Source organism: Carassius auratus, chromosome 3, assembly GCF_003368295.1.
Source record: "Carassius auratus strain Wakin chromosome 3, ASM336829v1, whole genome shotgun sequence".
In the NCBI taxonomy this organism is placed as follows: domain Eukaryota; kingdom Metazoa; phylum Chordata; class Actinopteri; order Cypriniformes; family Cyprinidae; genus Carassius; species Carassius auratus.
Window position 1 is genome coordinate 15,396,011 of NC_039245.1, and position 20,399 is coordinate 15,416,409.

The following is a 20,399-nucleotide window of genomic DNA, read 5'->3' on the forward strand; positions in this document are numbered from 1 at the left end:
TGTTTTGTGCCCAAGACTGGCCGGGATCTATTCTTTTCCCTCACAGACACTGCTACCGCTCGCTCTCTTTGCTTGACAACACACTCACTGACGTCACTCACTTTACTTTCACTTTACTTTTTTCCAAAGCGCTCGGGCACTTGCGGGAAAGGGTGAAGCTGATTGGTTAGTTCTTGTCACATGACCCGCGGTCCGCTTGCGGCATTCTGAAAAGTTGAATTGTTTTTAACTCGATGTGGTGCGGACCCGCCTGGATGCTTCCATTATGAGCGCGCATACGCTTCCATTATGAGCGTGCATACCGCGCGCCTACATTGGAAATAACGAACTTGAGCGTACAAAAGACGCGATATTTGAACGGCCCTTATCGTTAAAACGCTGCTTTCTGACCAGAGGCGTGCCCTCACACACACACATTCACATGCAAACGCACTCACGCTAAATCACAAGGTCACTCACACACATACACTCTCTCTCTCTCTCTCACATACACACACACACACACACACACACTCACACTCATTGTAATATGCACTTTTCTTTTTTTCGCCAAGTGTATTTCTGTAGTACAGTGTTAAAGGATTAGTTCACACAAAAATGAAAATTTCCTAATCATTTACTCCTCCCAATGCCATCCAGGATATCTATGGCGTTTTTTCTTAAATTATGTTTTTTAAGGAAAACATTTCAGGATGTTTCCTTCATGTAATGGACTTCGATGCCTACAAACTCAGTTGGTTGCTATTGTTTCCTCAAAAAACTTAAATAAACCTTGAAAAAAAAAAATCCAATACGGGACTCGAGACTCGACTCGGACTCGAACTCTGGTAATGGTGACTGGACTTGGACTCAACTCGGACTCTTCTTTGGTGACTCGGACTTGGACTCGGACTCGAACACTGAGACTCGAGACTCGAGACTCGACTTGGACTCGACAGTTGGTGACTTGACTACAACACTGGTGTGTAGCACTTACACACTAATCCCCACAATAATAAAGATGTTAAATACTCACCTGAAGAGGAAACAATGTTGCATCATAATGAAAGGATGTGTGACGTACACTTTACTGTAAACTGAGCCAAACATTTTTTCACTGATTTAGGGTAGAGTAAGAATATTTACTGTATTGCGCAAGTTAGTTCATACTTAGATATCATTTTATCATCATCATCTTTAAGAGTTTCTTGATAATTTCTGTTCAACTTTATTTCTCAGTTGATTAATCCATCCACAATTCATAAAACACAACACATGCAACTTCCAAAAGTCATTGAAAGCATTTAAAAATCAAATCCACAGGTTAAAAAAAGCCTCAGCTCCAAATATTCATTATAATGAACTGTTTGACAAACACTTCCTGCTTCGATGTCCAGATCTGAATTTAAAAAAATCACAAACAGTCTCCGGAGTCTCGATCTGAATCAACCGAGTCGCGAAACAGGCTCCGAAGTGCCGATCTGAATCAACCGAGTCGCGAACACGCTCCGAAGTGCCGATCTGAATCAACCGAGTCGCGAACAGGCTCCGAAGTGCCGATCTGAATCAACCGAGTCGCGAACAGGCTCCGAAGTGCCGATCTGAATCAACCGAGTCGCGAACACGCTCCGAAGTGCCGATCTGAATCAACCGAGTCGCGAACAGGCTCCGAAGTGCCGATCTGAATCAACCGAGTCGCGAACACGCTCCGAAGTGCCGATCTGAATCAACCGAGTCCGCGAACACGCTCCGAAGTGCCGATCTGAATCAACCGAGTCGCGAACACGCTCCGAAGTGCCGATCTGAATCAACCGAGTCGCGAACACGCTCCGAAGTGCCGATCTGAATCAACCGAGTCGAGAACAGGCTCCGAAGTGCCGATCTGAATCAACCGAGTCGCGAACACGCTCCGAAGTGCCGATCTGAAACAACCGAGTCGCGAACAGGCTCCGAAGTGCCGATCTGAATCAACCGAGTCGCGAACAGGCTCCGAAGTGCCGATCTGAATCAACCGAGTCGCGAACAGGCTCCGAAGTGCCGATCTGAATCAACCGAGTCGCGAACACGCTCCGAAGTGCCGATCTGAATCAACCGAGTCGCGAACAGGCTCCGAAGTGCCGATCTGAATCAACCGAGTCGCGAACAGGCTCCGAAGTGCCGATCTGAATCAACCGAGTCGCGAACACGCTCCGAAGTGCCGATCTGAATCAAAACAATCAACAATACATCCTAAAAGAGTTCTATTTTTTTTTTTTAGAAAGAAAGAATACATTTTACTGACCACAAACTATTGAACTCTAGTGTTTATTGTTAGAAAATACTTCTATTTTAAATAAATGCTCTTCTTTTTATCTTTTCATTTATCAAAGAATCCTGAAAGAAGTATCACGGTTTCAGCAGCACAACTCTGATAATAAATCATAATATTATAAGGATTTCTGAAGATCATGTGACACTGAAGACTGGAGGAATGATGCTGAAAATCACAGAAATAAAATAGATTTTAATGTATATTAAAATAAAAAATGTTGTTTTACTTCATAATAATATTTCACTTTTTTCCTGTATATTTGATCAAATAAATGCAGTTTTGATGAGTAAACTCCTGTAAAAAATAAATAAAAATAAACAACAACAAAAAAAAACATAATAAATCATTCTGATCCCAAACTCTGAACGGTGTGTGTGTTCACTGCTCCGGGTGTGTGTGTGTTCACTGCTTCAGGTGTGTGTGTGTTCACTGCTCCAGGTGTGTGTGTGTGTGTGTGTTCACTGCTCCGGGTGTGTGTGTGTTCACTGCTCCGGGTGTGTGTGTGTTCACTGCTTCAGGTGTGTGTGTGTATGTGTGTGTTCACTGCTCCAGGTGTGTGTGTGTATGTGTGTGTTCACTGCTCCAGGTGTGTGTGTGTGTGTGTTCACTGCTCCGGGTGTGTGTGTGTTCACTGCTCCGGGTGTGTGTGTGTGTTCACTGCTTCAGGTGTGTGTGTGTATGTGTGTGTTCACTGCTTCAGGTGTGTGTGTGTTCACTGCTCCAGGTGTGTGTGTGTGTGTGTGTGTTCACTGCTCCGGGTGTGTGTGTGTTCACTGCTCCGGGTGTGTGTGTGTTCACTGCTTCAGGTGTGTGTGTGTATGTGTGTGTTCACTGCTCCGAGTGTGTGTGTGTGTCAGGGATGGAGTACTCGAGTCACTATTCTTTGGACTCGAGTCCGACTCGAGACTCCATTCTCTGGACTCGTGACTTGACTTGGACTCGTGGACTGATGACTCATACTTGGACTCGGACTCGAGGATATAAAATCGGACTTGAGCATTCATCACGTTGTTTTTGACTAAAAAATTTTTAAAAAAATGTTTTGTGCCCAAGACTGGCCGGGATCTATTCTTTTCCCTCACAGACACTGCTACCGCTCGCTCTCTTTGCTTGACAACACACTCACTGACGTCACTCACTTTACTTTCACTTTACTTTTTTCCAAAGCGCTCGGGCACTTGCGGGAAAGGGTGAAGCTGATTGGTTAGTTCTTGTCACATGACCCGCGGTCCGCTTGCGGCATTCTGAAAAGTTGAATTGTTTTTAACTCGATGTGGTGCGGACGCGCCTGGATGCTTCCATTATGAGCGCGCATACGCTTCCATTATGAGCGTGCATAGCGCGCGCCTACATTGGAAATAACGAATTTGAGCGTACAAAAGACGCGATATTTGAACGGCCCTTATCGTTAAACGCTGCTTTCTGACCAGGCGCGTGCCCTCACACACACACATTCACATGCAAACGCACTCACGCTAAATCACAAGGTCACTCACACACATACACTCTCTCTCTCTCTCTCTCACACACACACACACACTCACACTCATTGTAATATGCACGTTTCTTTTTTTCGCCAAGTGTATTTCTGTAGTACAGTGTTAAAGGATTAGTTCACACAAAAATGAAAATTTCCTAATCATTTACTCCTCCCAATGCCATCCAGGATATCTATGGCGTTTTTTCTTAAATTATGTTTTTTAAGGAAAACATTTCAGGATGTTTCCTTCATGTAATGGACTTCGATGCCTACAAACTCAGTTGGTTGCTATTGTTTCCTCAAAAAACTTAAATAAAACCTTGAAAAAAAAAAATCCAATACGGGACTCGAGACTCGACTCGGACTCGAACTCTGGTAATGGTGACTGGACTTGGACTCAACTCGGACTCTTCTTTGGTGACTCGGACTTGGACTCGGACTCGAACACTGAGACTCGAGACTCGAGACTCGACTTGGACTCGACAGTTGGTGACTTGACTACAACACTGGTGTGTAGCACTTACACACTAATCCCCACAATAATAAAGATGTTAAATACTCACCTGAAGAGGAAACAATGTTGCATCATAATGAAAGGATGTGTGACGTACACTTTTCTGTAAACTGAGCCAAACATTTTTTCACTGATTTAGGGTAGAGTAAGAATATTTACTGTATTGCGCAAGTTAGTTCATACTTAGATAGAATTTTATCATCATCATCTTTAAGAGTTCATGATAATTTCTGTTCAACTTTATTTCTCAGTTGATTAATCCATCCACAATTCATAAAACACAACACATGCAACTTCCAAAAGTCATTGAAATCATTTAAAAATCAAATCGACAGGCTAAAAAAAAGCCTCAGCTCCAAATATTCATTATAATGAACTGTTTGACAAATACTTCCTGCTTCGATGTCCAGATCTGAATAAAAAAAAATCACAAACAGTCTCCGGAGTCTCGATCTGAATCAACCGAGTCGCAAACATGCTCCGAAGTGCCGATCTGAATCAACCGAGTCGCGAACATGCTCCGAAGTGCCGATCTGAATCAACCGAGTCGCGAACAGGCTCCGAAGTGCCGATCTGAATCAACCGAGTCGCGAACAGGCTCCGAAGTGCCGATCTGAATCAACCGAGTCGCGAACACGCTCCGAAGTGCCGATCTGAATCAACCGAGTCGCGAACAGGCTCCGAAGTGCCGATCTGAATCAACCGAGTCGCGAACAGGCTCCGAAGTGCCGATCTGAATCAACCGAGTCGCGAACAGGCTCCGAAGTGCCGATCTGAATCAACCGAGTCGCGAACATGCTCCGAAGTGCCGATCTGAATCAACCGAGTCGCGAACAGGCTCCGAAGTGCCGATCTGAATCAACCGAGTCGCGAACAGGCTCCGAAGTGCCGATCTGAATCAACCGAGTCGCGAACACGCTCCGAAGTGCCGATCTGAATCAACCGAGTCGCGAACAGGCTCCGAAGTGCCGATCTGAATCAACCGAGTCGCGAACAGGCTCCGAAGTGCCGATCTGAATCAACCGAGTCGCGAACAGGCTCCGAAGTGCCGATCTGAATCAAAACAATCAACAATACATCCTAAAAGAGTTCTATTTTTTTTTTTTAGAAAGAAAGAATACATTTTACTGACCAAAAACTTTTGAACTCTAGTTTTTATTGTTAGAAAAGACTTCTATTTTAAATAAATGCTCTTCTTTTAAACTTTTCATTCATCAAAGAATCCTGAAAGAAGTATCACAGTTTCAGCAGCACAACTCTGATAATAAATCATCATATTAGAATGATTTCTGAAGATCATGTGACACTGAATATTGGAGTAATTATGATGAAAATCACAGTAATAAAATAGATTTTTAATGTATATTGAAATAAAAAATGTTGTTTTACTTCATAATAATATTTCACTTTTTTCCTGTATTTTTGATAAAATAAATATGTCGATGAGTAAACTCCTGTAAAAAAACAAACAAAATAAACCACAACAAAAAAAAACCATAATAAATCATTCTGATCCCAAACTCTGAATGGTGCGTGTGTGTGTAGCACTTACACACTAATCCCCACAATAATAAAGATGTTAAATACTGTTGTGGAAATTCTAATTCAATAACAATTTGTAGAGATTGAGAATGAAAAACCAAACAGAGTTTTGTCTTTGTATTGCTTTAATTCTCTGCAGAGAATGATCTGGTTTACACACAGCTTCTGAGTCTGTGTGCAAAGAGATAACACACAGACTTACAGCCCACTTTTTATAGAATGTAAAAAGATACATTGAGAGACAGACTAGGACCTTTGAGCCAATCATGTTGCTCAGTGCACATCACATCATAACACATGCATATCTCATCATAGATGCCTGGTAACTCTCAAAAACTGTCCGTCTCTGCTACACAGTTTCCCCTCAAATGTTGTTTTTCAACCTAAAGCAGTTACGTGCACAAGTTACATAAAATAACTCAATGTCCCTATGGACTATATATACTACCTTATTCATTGTATGTTTAAAAAGATACTTGAATTAGATTAATGCAATCAATGCCAAATTAACAACACTAAAAATTTCCATAACAATACTCACCTGAAGAGGAAACAATGTTGCATCATAATGAAAGGATGTGTGACGTACACTTTACTGTAAACTGAGCCAAACATTTTTTCACCGATTTAGGGTAGAGTAAGAATATTTACTGTATTGCGCAAGTTAGTTCATACTTAGATATAATTTTATCATCATCATCTTTAAGAGTTCTTGATAATTTCTGTTCAACTTTATTTTTCAGTTGATTAATCCATCCACAATTCATAAAACACAACACATGCAATTTCCAAAAGTCATTGAAATCATTTAAAAATCAAATCGACAGGCTAAAAAAAAGCCTCAGCTCCAAATATTCATTATAATGAACTGTTTGACAAACACTTCCTGCATCGATGTCCAGATCTGAATTTAAAAAAAATCACAAACAGTCTCCGGAGTCTCGATCTGAATCAACCGAGTCGCGAACAGGCTCCGAAGTGCCGATCTGAATCAACCGAGTCGCGAACAGGCTCCGAAGTGCCGATCTGAATCAACCGAGTCGCGAACAGGCTCCGAAGTGCCGATCTGAATCAACCGAGTCGCGAACACGCTCCGAAGTGCCGATCTGAATCAACCGAGTCGCGAACAGGCTCCGAAGTGCCGATCTGAATCAACCGAGTCGCGAACAGGCTCCGAAGTGCCGATCTGAATCAACCGAGTCGCGAACAGGCTCCGAAGTGCCGATCTGAATCAACCGAGTCGCGAACAGGCTCCGAAGTGCCGATCTGAATCATAACAATCAACAATACATCCTAAAAGAGTTCTATTTTTTTTTTTAAAAGAAAGAATACATTTTACTGACCACAAACTATTGAACTCTAGTGTTTATTGTTAGAAAATACTTCTATTTTAAATAAATGCTCTTCTTTTTTATCTTTTCATTTATCAAAGAATCCTGAAAGAAGTATCACGGTTTCAGCAGCACAACTCTGATAATAAATCATAATATTATAAGGATTTCTGAAGATCATGTCACACTGAAGACTGGAGGAATGATGCTGAAAATCACAGAAATAAAATAGATTTTAATGTATATTAAAATAAAAATTGTTGTTTTACTTCATAATAATATTTCACTTTTTTCCTGTATATTTGATCAAATAAATGCAGTTTTGATGAGTAAACTCCTGTAAAAATAAATAAAAATAAACAACAACAAAAAAAACATAATAAATCATTCTGATCCCAAACTCTGAACGGTGTGTGTGTGTGTGTTCATTACTCCCGGTGTGTGTGTGTTCACTGCTCTGGGTGTGTGTGTGTTCACTGCTCCGTGTGTGTGTGTGTGTGTGTGTGTTCACTGCTCCGGGTGTGAGTGTGTGTGTGTTCACTGCTCCAGGTGTGTGTGTGTTCACTGCTTGGGGTGTGTGTGTGTTCACTGCTCTGGGTGTGTGTGTGTGTTCACTGCTCCGTGTGTGTGTGTGTGTGTGTGTGTGTGTGTGTGTGTGTGTGTTCACTGCCCTGGGTGTGTGTGTGTTCACTGCTCTGGGTGTGTGTGTGTTCACTGCTTCAGGTGTGTGTGTGTGTGTGTGTGTTCACTGCTTCAGGTGTGTGTGTGTGTGTGTGTGTTTGTGTTCACTGCTCTGGGTGTGTGTGTGTGAGTGTGTGTTCACTGCTCCAGGTGTGTGTGTGTGTGTGTGTGTGTGTGTGTGTTCACTGCTCCGGGTGTGTGTGTGTTCACTGCTTCGGGTGTATCTGTGTGTTCACTGCTCTGGGTGTGTGTGTGTTCACTGCTCCGTGTGTGTGTGTGTGTGTGTGTGTGTGTGTGTTCACTGCTCCGGGTGTGTGTGTGTGTGTGTGTGTGTGTGTGTTCACTGCTCCGGGTGTGTGTGTGTGTTCACTGCTCTGGGTGTGTGTGTGTTCACTGCTCTGGGTGTGTGTGTGTTCACTGCTCCGGGTGTGTGTGTGTTCACTGCTTCAGGTGTGTGTGTGTGTGTGTTCACTGCTTCAGGTGTGTGTGTGTGTGTGTGTGTGTGTGTGTTCACTGCTCCGGGTGTGTGTGTGTGTTCATTGCTCCGGGTGTGTGTGTGTGTGTGTTCACTGCTCCGGGTGTGTGTGTGTGTGTTCACTGCTCCAGGTGTGTGTGTGTGTTCACTGCTTCAGGTGTGTGTGTGTGTTCACTGGTCCAGGTGTGTGTGTGTGTGTTCACTGCTCTGGGTGTGTGTGTGTGTGTGTGTGTGTGTGTGAGTGTGTGTTCACTGCTCCAGGTGTGTGTGTGTTCACCGCTTCAGGTGTGTGTGTGTGTGTGTGTGTGTTCACTGCTCCAGGTGTGTGTGTGTGTTCACTGCTCCGGGTGTGTGTGTGTTCACTGCTTCGGGTGTGTCTGTGTGTTCACTGCTCCAGGTGTGTGTGTGTGTGTGTGTGTGTGTTCACTGCTCCGGGTGTGTGTGTGTGTTCACTGCTCCGGGTGTTTGTGTGTGTTCACTGCTCCGGGTGTGTGTGTGTTAACTGCTCCAGGTGTGTATTTGTGTTCACTGCTCTGGGTGTGTGTGTGTTCACTGCTCCAGGTGTGTGTGTGTGTGTGTGTGTTCACTGCTCCGGGTGTGTGTGTGTTCACTGCTCCGGGTGTGTGTGTGTTCACTGCTCCGGGTGTGTGTGTGTTCACTGCTTCAGGTGTGTGTGTGTATGTGTGTGTTCACTGCTCCGGGTGTGTGTGTGTTCACTGCTCCGGGTGTGTGTGTGTGTCAGGGATGGAGTACTCGAGTCACTATTCTTTGGACTCGAGTCCGACTCGAGACTCCATTCTCTGGACTCGTGACTTGACTTGGACTCGTGGACTGATGACTCATACTTGGACTCGGACTCGAGGATATAAAATCGGACTTGAGCATTCATCACGTTGTTTTTGACTAAAAATTTTATAAAAAAATGTTTTGTGCCCAAGACTGGCCGGGATCTATTCTTTTCCCTCACAGACACTGCTACCGCTCGCTCTCTTTGCTTGACAACACACTCACTGACGTCACTCACTTTACTTTCACTTTACTTTTTTCCAAAGCGCTCGGGCACTTGCGGGAAAGGGTGAAGCTGATTGGTTAGTTCTTGTCACATGACCCGCGGTCCGCTTGCGGCATTCTGAAAAGTTGAATTGTTTTTAACTCGATGTGGTGCGGACCCGCCTGGATGCTTCCATTATGAGCGCGCATACGCTTCCATTATGAGCGTGCATACCGCGCGCCTACATTGGAAATAACGAACTTGAGCGTACAAAAGACGCGATATTTGAACGGCCCTTATCGTTAAACGCTGCTTTCTGACCAGGCGCGTGCCCTCACACACACACATTCACATGCAAACGCACTCACGCTAAATCACAAGGTCACTCACACACATACACTCTCTCTCTCACATACACACACACACACACTCACACTCATTGTAATATGCACGTTTCTTTTTTTCGCCAAGTGTATTTCTGTAGTACAGTGTTAAAGGATTAGTTCACACAAAAATGAACATTTCCTAATCATTTACTCCTCCCAATGCCATCCAGGATATCTATGGCGTTTTTTCTTAAATTATGTTTTTTAAGGAAAACATTTCAGGATGTTTCCTTCATGTAATGGACTTCGATGCCTACAAACTCAGTTGGTTGCTATTGTTTCCTCAAAAAACTTAAATAAAACCTTGAAAAAAAAAAATCCAATACGGGACTTGGACTCAACTCGGACTCTTCTTTGGTGACTCGGACTTGGACTCGGACTCGAACACTGAGACTCGAGACTCGAGACTCGACTTGGACTCGACAGTTGGTGACTTGACTACAACACTGGTGTGTAGCACTTACACACTAATCCCCACAATAATAAAGATGTTAAATACTCACCTGAAGAGGAAACAATGTTGCATCATAATGAAAGGATGTGTGACGTACACTTTTCTGTAAACTGAGCCAAACATTTTTTCACTGATTTAGGGTAGAGTAAGAATATTTACTGTATTGCGCAAGTTAGTTCATACTTAGATATAATTTTATCATCATCATCTTTAAGAGTTCATGATAATTTCTGTTCAACTTTATTTCTCAGTTGATTAATCCATCCACAATTCATAAAACACAACACATGCAACTTCCAAAAGTCATTGAAATCATTTAAAAATCAAATCGACAGGCTAAAAAAAAGCCTCAGCTCCAAATATTCATTATAATGAACTGTTTGACAAACACTTCCTGCTTCGATGTCCAGATCTGAATTAAAAAAAAATCACAAACAGTCTCCGGAGTCTCGATCTGAATCATCGGAGTCACGAACAGGCTCCGAAGTGCCGATCTGAATCAACCGAGTCGAGAACATGCTCCGAAGTGCCGATCTGAATCAACCGAGTCGCGAACAGGCTCCGAAGTGCCGATCTGAATCAACCGAGTCGCGAACACGCTCCGAAGTGCCGATCTGAATCAACCGAGTCGCGAACACGCTCCGAAGTGCCGATCTGAATCAACCGAGTCGCGAACAGGCTCCGAAGTGCCGATCTGAATCAACCGAGTCGAGAACAGGCTCCGAAGTGCCGATCTGAACCAACCGAGTCGCGAACAGGCTCCGAAGTGCCGATCTGAATCAACCGAGTCGCGAACACGCTCCGAAGTGCCGATCTGAATCAACCGAGTCGCGATCTGAATCAACCGAGTCGCGAACACGCTCCGAAGTGCCGATCTGAATCAACCGAGTCGCGAACAGGCTCCGAAGTGCCGATCTGAATCAAAACAATCAACAATACATCCTAAAAGAGTTCTATTTTTTTTTTTTTAGAAAGAAAGAATACATTTTACTGTCCAAAAACTTTTGAACTCTAGTTTCTTATTGTTAGAAAAGACTTCTATTTTAAATAAATGCTCTTCTTTTAAACTTTTCATTCATCAAAGAATCCTGAAAGAAGTATCACAGTTTCAGCAGCACAACTCTGATAATAAATCATCATATTAGAATGATTTCTGAAGATCATGTGACACTGAATATTGGAGTAATTATGATGAAAATCACAGTAATAAAATAGATTTTTAATGTATATTGAAATAAAAAATGTTGTTTTACTTCATAATAATATTTCACTTTTTTCCTGTATTTTTGATAAAATAAATATGTCGATGAGTAAACTCCTGTAAAAAAACAAACAAAATAAACCACAACAAAAAAAAACCATAATAAATCATTCTGATCCCAAACTCTGAATGGTGCGTGTGTGTGTAGCACTTACACACTAATCCCCACAATAATAAAGATGTTCAATACTGTTGTGGAAATTCTAATTCAATAACAATTTGTAGAGATTGAGAATGAAAAACCAAACAGAGTTTTGTCTTTGTATTGCTTTAATTCTCTGCAGAGAATGATCTGGTTTACACACAGCTTCTGAGTCTGTGTGCAAAGAGATAACACACAGACTTACAGCCCACTTTTTATAGAATGTAAAAAGATACATTGAGAGACAGACTAGGACCTTTGAGCCAATCATGTTGCTCAGTGCACATCACATCATAACACATGCATATCTCATCATAGATGCCTGGTAACTCTCAAAAACTGTCCGTCTCTGCTACACAGTTTCCCCTCAAATGTTGTTTTTCAACCTAAAGCAGTTACGTGCTCAAGTTACATAAAATAACTCAATGTCCCTATGGACTATATATACTACCTTATTCATTGTATGTTTAAAAAGATACTTGAATTAGATTAATGCAATCAATGCCAAATTAACAACACTAAAAATTTCCATAACAATACTCACCTGAAGAGGAAACAATGTTGCATCATAATGAAAGGATGTGTGACGTACACTTTACTGTAAACTGAGCCAAACATTTTTTCACCGATTTAGGGTAGAGTAAGAATATTTACTGTATTGCGCAAGTTAGTTCATACTTAGATATAATTTTATCATCATCATCTTTAAGAGTTCTTGATAATTTCTGTTCAACTTTATTTTTCAGTTGATTAATCCATCCACAATTCATAAAACACAACACATGCAATTTCCAAAAGTCATTGAAATCATTTAAAAATCAAATCGACAGGCTAAAAAAAAGCCTCAGCTCCAAATATTCATTATAATGAACTGTTTGACAAACACTTCCTGCATCGATGTCCAGATCTGAATTTAAAAAAAATCACAAACAGTCTCCGGAGTCTCGATCTGAATCAACCGAGTCGCGAACAGGCTCCGAAGTGCCGATCTGAATCAACCGAGTCGCGAACAGGCTCCGAAGTGCCGATCTGAATCAACCGAGTCGCGAACAGGCTCCGAAGTGCCGATCTGAATCAACCGAGTCGCGAACACGCTCCGAAGTGCCGATCTGAATCAACCGAGTCGCGAACAGGCTCCGAAGTGCCGATCTGAATCAACCGAGTCGCGAACAGGCTCCGAAGTGCCGATCTGAATCAAAACAATCAACAATACATCCTAAAAGAGTTCTATTTTTTTTTTTTTTTAGAAAGAAAGAATACATTTTACTGTCCAAAAAATTTTGAACTCTAGTTTTTATTGTTAGAAAAGACTTCTATTTTAAATAAATGCTCTTCTTTTAAACTTTTCATTCATCAAAGAATCCTGAAAGAAGTATCACAGTTTCAGCAGCACAACTCTGATAATAAATCATCATATTAGAATGATTTCTGAAGATCATGTGACACTGAATATTGGAGTAATTATGATGAAAATCACATTAATAAAATTGATTTTTAATGTATATTGAAATAAAAAATGTTGTTTTACTTCATAATAATATTTCACTTTTTTCCTGTATTTTTGATAAAATAAATATGTCGATGAGTAAACTCCTGTAAAAAAACAAACAAAATAAACCACAACAAAAAAAAACATAATAAATCATTCTGATCCCAAACTCTGAATGGTGCGTGTGTGTGTAGCATTTACACACTAATCCCCACAATAATAAAGATGTTAAATACTGTTGTGGAAATTCTAATTCAATAACAATTTGTAGAGATTGAGAATGAAAAACCAAACAGAGTTTTGTCTTTGTATTGCTTTAATTCTCTGCAGAGAATGATCTGGTTTACACACAGCTTCTGAGTCTGTGTGCAAAGAGATAACACACAGACTTACAGCCCACTTTTTATAGAATGTAAAAAGATACATTGAGAGACAGACTAGGACCTTTGAGCCAATCATGTTGCTCAGTGCACATCACATCATAACACATGCATATCTCATCATAGATGCCTGGTAACTCTCAAAAACTGTCCGTCTCTGCTACACAGTTTCCCCTCAAATGTTGTTTTTCAACCTAAAGCAGTTACGTGCACAAGTTACATAAAATAACTCAATGTCCCTATGGACTATATATACTACCTTATTCATTGTATGTTTAAAAAGATACTTGAATTAGATTAATGCAATCAATGCCAAATTAACAACACTAAAAATTTCCATAACAATACTCACCTGAAGAGGAAACAATGTTGCATCATAATGAAAGGATGTGTGACGTACACTTTACTGTAAACTGAGCCAAACATTTTTTCACCGATTTAGGGTAGAGTAAGAATATATACTGTATTGCGCAAGTTAGTTCATACTTAGATATCATTTTATCATCATCATCTTTAAGAGTTCTTGATAATTTCTGTTCAACTTTATTTTTCAGTTGATTAATCCATCCACAATTCATAAAACACAACACATGCAATTTCCAAAAGTCATTGAAATCATTTAAAAATCAAATCGACAGGCTAAAAAAAAGCCTCAGCTCCAAATATTCATTATAATGAACTGTTTGACAAACACTTCCTGCATCGATGTCCAGATCTGAATTTAAAAAAAATCACAAACAGTCTCCGGAGTCTCGATCTGAATCAACCGAGTCGCAAACAGGCTCCGAAGTGCCGATCTGAATCAACCGAGTCGCGAACAGGCTCCGAAGTGCCGATCTGAATCAACCGAGTCGCGAACAGGCTCCGAAGTGCCGATCTGAATTAACCGAGTCGCGAACAGGCTCCGAAGTGCCGATCTGAATCAACCGAGTCGCGAACAGGCTCCGAAGTGCCGATCTGAATCAACCGAGTCGCGAACAGGCTCCGAAGTGCCGATCTGAATCAACCGAGTCGCGAACAGGCTCCGAAGTGCCGATCTGAATCAACCGAGTCGCGAACAGGCTCCGAAGTGCCGATCTGAATTAACCGAGTCGCGAACAGGCTCCGAAGTGCCGATCTGAATCAACCGAGTCGCGAACAGGCTCCGAAGTGCCGATCTGAATCAACCGAGTCGCGAACAGGCTCCGAAGTGCCGATCTGAATCAACCGAGTCGCGAACAGGCTCCGAAGTGCCGATCTGAATCAACCGAGTCGCGAACAGGCTCCGAAGTGCCGATCTGAATCATAACAATCAACAATACATCCTAAAAGAGTTCTATTTTTTTTTTTTTAAAGAAAGAATACATTTTACTGACCACAAACTATTGAACTCTAGTGTTTATTGTTAGAAAATACTTCTATTTTAAATAAATGCTCTTCTTTTTATCTTTTCATTTATCAAAGAATCCTGAAAGAAGTATCACGGTTTCAGCAGCACAACTCTGATAATAAATCATAATATTATAAGGATTTCTGAAGATCATGTGACACTGAAGACTGGAGGAATGATGCTGAAAATCACAGAAATAAAATAGATTTTAATGTATATTAAAATAAAAAATGTTGTTTTACTTCATAATAATATTTCACTTTTTTCCTGTATATTTGATCAAATAAATGCAGTTTTGATGAGTAAACTCCTGTAAAAAATAAATAAAAATAAACAACAACAAAAAAAACATAATAAATCATTCTGATCCCAAACTCTGAACGGTGTGTGTGTGTGTGTTCATTACTCCCGGTGTGTGTGTGTTCACTGCTCTGGGTGTGTGTGTGTTCACTGCTCCGTGTGTGTGTGTGTGTGTGTGTGTTCACTGCTCCGGGTGTGAGTGTGTGTGTGTGTGTGTTCACTGCTCCAGGTGTGTGTGTGTTCACTGCTTGGGGTGTGTGTGTGTTCACTGCTCCGGGTGTGTGTGTGTTCACTGCTTGGGGTGTGTGTGTGTTCACTGCTCCGGGTGTGTGTGTGTTCACTGCTCCAGGTGTGTGTGTGTGTGTGTGTTCACTGCTCCGGGTGTGTGTGTGTGTGTGTGTGTTCACTGCTCCGGGTGTGTGTGTGTTCACTGCTTCAGGTGTGTGTGTGTATGTGTGTGTTCACTGCTCCGGGTGTGTGTGTGTGTCAGGGATGGAGTACTCGAGTCACTATTCTTTGGACTCGAGTCCGACTCGAGACTCCATTCTCTGGACTCGTGACTCGACTTGGACTCGTGGACTGATGACTCATACTTGGACTCGGACTCGAGGATATAAAATCGGACTTGAGCATTCATCACGTTGTTTTTGACTAAAAATTTTATAAAAAAATGTTTTGTGCCCAAGACTGGCCGGGATCTATTCTTTTCCCTCACAGACACTGCTACCGCTCGCTCTCTTTGCTTGACAACACACTCACTGACGTCACTCACTTTACTTTCACTTTACTTTTTTCCAAAGCGCTCGGGCACTTGCGGGAAAGGGTGAAGCTGATTGGTTAGTTCTTGTCACATGACCCGCGGTCCGCTTGCGGCATTCTGAAAAGTTGAATTGTTTTTAACTCGATGTGGTGCGGACGCGCCTGGATGCTTCCATTATGAGCGCGCATACGCTTCCATTATGAGCGTGCATACCGCGCGCCTACATTGGAAATAACGAACTTGAGCGTACAAAAGACGCGATATTTGAACGGCCCTTATCGTTAAACGCTGCTTTCTGACCAGGCGCGTGCCCTCACACACACACATTCACATGCAAACGCACTCACACTAAATCACAAGGTCACTCACACACATACGCTCTCTCTCTCTCTCTCTCTCTCTCTCTCTCACACACACACACACACACACACACACACACACACACACACACACACTCACACTCATTGTAATATGCACGTTTCTTTTTTTCGCCGAGTGTATTTCTGTAGTACAGTGTTAAAGGATTAGTTCACACAAAAATGAACATTTCCTAATCATTTACTCCTCCCAATGCCATCCAGGATATCTATGGCGTTTTTTCTTAAATAATGTTTTTTAAGGAAAACATTTCAGGATGTTTCCTTCATGTAATGGACTTCGATGCCTACAAACTCAGTTGGTTGCTATTGTTTCCTCAAAAAACTTAAATAAAACCTTGAAAAAAAAAAATCCAATACGGGACTCGAGACTCGACTCGGACTCGAACTCTGGTAATGGTGACTGGACTTGGACTCAACTCGGACTCTTCTTTGGTGACTCGGACTTGGACTCGGACTCGAACACTGAGACTCGAGACTCGACTTGGACTCGACAGTTGGTGACTTGACTACAACACTGGTGTGTAGCACTTACACACTAATCCCCACAATAATAAAGATGTTAAATACTCACCTGAAGAGGAAACAATGTTGCATCATAATGAAAGGATGTGTGACGTACACTTTACTGTAAACTGAGCCAAACATTTTTTCACTGATTTAGGGTAGAGTAAGAATATTTACTGTATTGCGCAAGTTAGTTCATACTTAGATATAATTTTATCATCATCATCTTTAAGAGTTCTTGATAATTTCTGTTCAACTTTATTTCTCAGTTGATTAATCCATCCACAATTCATAAAACACAACACATGCAACTTCCAAAAGTCATTGAAATCATTTAAAAATCAAATCCACAGGTTAAAAAAAAGCCTCAGCTCCAAATATTCATTATAATGAACTGTTTGACAAATACTTCCTGCTTCGATGTCCAGATCTGAATAAAAAAAAATCACAAACAGTCTCCGGAGTCTCGATCTGAATCATCGGAGTCACGAACAGGCTCCGAAGTGCCGATCTGAATCAACCGAGTCGCGAACATGCTCCGAAGTGCCGATCTGAATCAACCGAGTCGCGAACAGGCTCCGAAGTGCCGATCTGAATCAACCGAGTCGAGAACATGCTCCGAAGTGCCGATCTGAATCAACCGAGTCGCGAACAGGCTCCGAAGTGCCGATCTGAATCAACCGAGTCGCGAACAGGCTCCGAAGTGCCGATCTGAATCAACCGAGTCGCGAACAGGCTCCGAAGTGCCGATCTGAATCAACCGAGTCGCGAACAGGCTCCGAAGTGCCGATCTGAATCAAAACAATCAACAATACATCCTAAAAGAGTTCTATTTTTTTTTTTTTTTAGAAAGAAAGAATACATTTTACTGTCCAAAAAATTTTGAACTCTAGTTTTTATTGTTAGAAAAGACTTCTATTTTAAATAAATGCTCTTCTTTTAAACTTTTCATTCATCAAAGAATCCTGAAAGAAGTATCAAAGTTTCAGCAGCACAACTCTGATAATAAATCATAATATTAGAATGATTTCTGAAGATCATGTGACACTGAATATTGGAGTAATTATGATGAAAATCACATTAATAAAATTGATTTTTAATGTATATTGAAATAAAAAATGTTGTTTTACTTCATAATAATATTTCACTTTTTTCCTGTATTTTTGATAAAATAAATATGTCGATGAGTAAACTCCTGTAAAAAAAACAAACAAAATAAACCACAACAAAAAAAAAACATAATAAATCATTCTGATCCCAAACTCTGAATGGTGCGTGTGTGTGTAGCATTTACACACTAATCCCCACAATAATAAAGATGTTAAATACTGTTGTGGAAATTCTAATTCAATAACAATTTGTAGAGATTGAGAATGAAAAACCAAACAGAGTTTTGTCTTTGTATTGCTTTAATTCTCTGCAGAGAATGATCTGGTTTACACACAGCTTCTGAGTCTGTGTGCAAAGAGATAACACACAGACTTACAGCCCACTTTTTATAGAATGTAAAAAGATACATTGAGAGACAGACTAGGACCTTTGAGCCAATCATGTTGCTCAGTGCACATCACATCATAACACATGCATATCTCATCATAGATGCCTGGTAACTCTCAAAAACTGTCCGTCTCTGCTACACAGTTTCCCCTCAAATGTTGTTTTTCAACCTAAAGCAGTTACGTGCTCAAGTTACATAAAATAACTCAATGTCCCTATGGACTATATATACTACCTTATTCATTGTATGTTTAAAAAGATACTTGAATTAGATTAATGCAATCAATGCCAAATTAACAACACTAAAAATTTCCATAACAATACTCACCTGAAGAGGAAACAATGTTGCATCATAATGAAAGGATGTGTGACGTACACTTTACTGTAAACTGAGCCAAACATTTTTTCACCGATTTAGGGTAGAGTAAGAATATTTACTGTATTGCGCAAGTTAGTTCATACTTAGATATAATTTTATCATCATCATCTTTAAGAGTTCTTGATAATTTCTGTTCAACTTTATTTTTCAGTTGATTAATCCATCCACAATTCATAAAACACAACACATGCAATTTCCAAAAGTCATTGAAATCATTTAAAAATCAAATCGACAGGCTAAAAAAAAGCCTCAGCTCCAAATATTCATTATAATGAACTGTTTGACAAACACTTCCTGCATCGATGTCCAGATCTGAATTTAAAAAAATCACAAACAGTCTCCGGAGTCTCGATCTGAATCAACCGAGTCGCGAACAGGCTCCGAAGTGCCGATCTGAATCAACCGAGTCGCGAACAGGCTCCGAAGTGCCGATCTGAATCAACCGAGTCGCGAACAGGCTCCGAAGTGCCGATCTGAATCAACCGAGTCGCGAACAGGCTCCGAAGTGCCGATCTGAATCAACCGAGTCGCGAACAGGCTCCGAAGTGCCGATCTGAATCAACCGAGTCGCGAACAGGCTCCGAAGTGCCGATCTGAATCAACCGAGTCGCGAACACGCTCCGAAGTGCCGATCTGAATCAACCGAGTCGCGAACAGGCTCCGAAGTGCCGATCTGAATCAACCGAGTCGCGAACAGGCTCCGAAGTGCCGATCTGAATCATAACAATCAACAATACATCCTAAAAGAGTTCTATTTTTTTTTTTAAAGAAAGAATACATTTTACTGACCACAAACTATTGAACTCTAGTGTTTATTGTTAGAAAATACTTCTATTTTAAATAAATGCTCTTCTTTTTATCTTTTCATTTATCAAAGAATCCTGAAAGAAGTATCACGGTTTCAGCAGCACAACTCTGATAATAAATCATAATATTATAAGGATTTCTGAAGATCATGTGACACTGAAGACTGGAGGAATGATGCTGAAAATCACAGAAATAAAATAGATTTTAATGTATATTAAAATAAAAAATGTTGTTTTACTTCATAATAATATTTCACTTTTTTCCTGTATATTTGTTCAAATAAATGCAGTTTTGATGAGTAAACTCCTGTAAAAAATAAATAAAAATAAACAACAACAAAAAAAAACATAATAAATCATTCTGATCCCAAACTCTGAACGGTGTGTGTGTGTGTGTTCATTACTCCGGGTGTGTGTGTGTTCACTGCTTGGGGTGTGTGTGTGTGTGTGTGTTCACTGCTTGGGGTGTGTGTGTGTTCACTGCTCCGGGTGTGTGTGTGTTCACTGCTCCGGATGTGTGTGTGTGTGTTCACTGCTTGGGGTGTGTGTGTGTTCACTGCTCCGGGTGTGTGTGTGTGTTCACTGCTCTGGGTGTGTGTGTGTTCACTGCTCCAGGTGTGTGTGTGTGTGTGTTCACTGCTCTGGGTGTGTGTGTGTTCACTGCTCCAGGTGTGTGTGTGTGTTCACTGCTCCAGGTGTGTATATGTTCACTACTCCAGGTGTGTGTGTGTGTTCACTGCTCCAGGTATGTGTGTGTGTTCACTGCTCCAGGTGTGTGTGTGTGTTCACTGCTCCAGGTGTGTGTATGTTCACTACTCCAGGTGTGTGTGTGTGTGTTCACTGCTCCAGGTATGTGTGTGTGTTCACTGCTCCAGGTGTGTGTGTGTGTTCACTGCTCCAGGTGTGTGTGTGTTCACTACTCCGGGTGTGTGTGTGTGTTCACTGCTCCAGGTGTGTGTGTGTGTTCACTGCTCCAGGTGTGTGTGTG

At 41.2% G+C, this 20,399-nt stretch overlaps 1 pseudogene across 1 annotated transcript in view; it reads left to right on the plus strand.

Moving 5' to 3' along the window:
* LOC113054676 (glutamate receptor ionotropic, NMDA 2B-like) overlaps positions 1–20,399 on the plus strand; it is a 60,886-nt pseudogene that overhangs the window by 27,430 nt on the left and 13,057 nt on the right. The window lies entirely within an intron of this gene.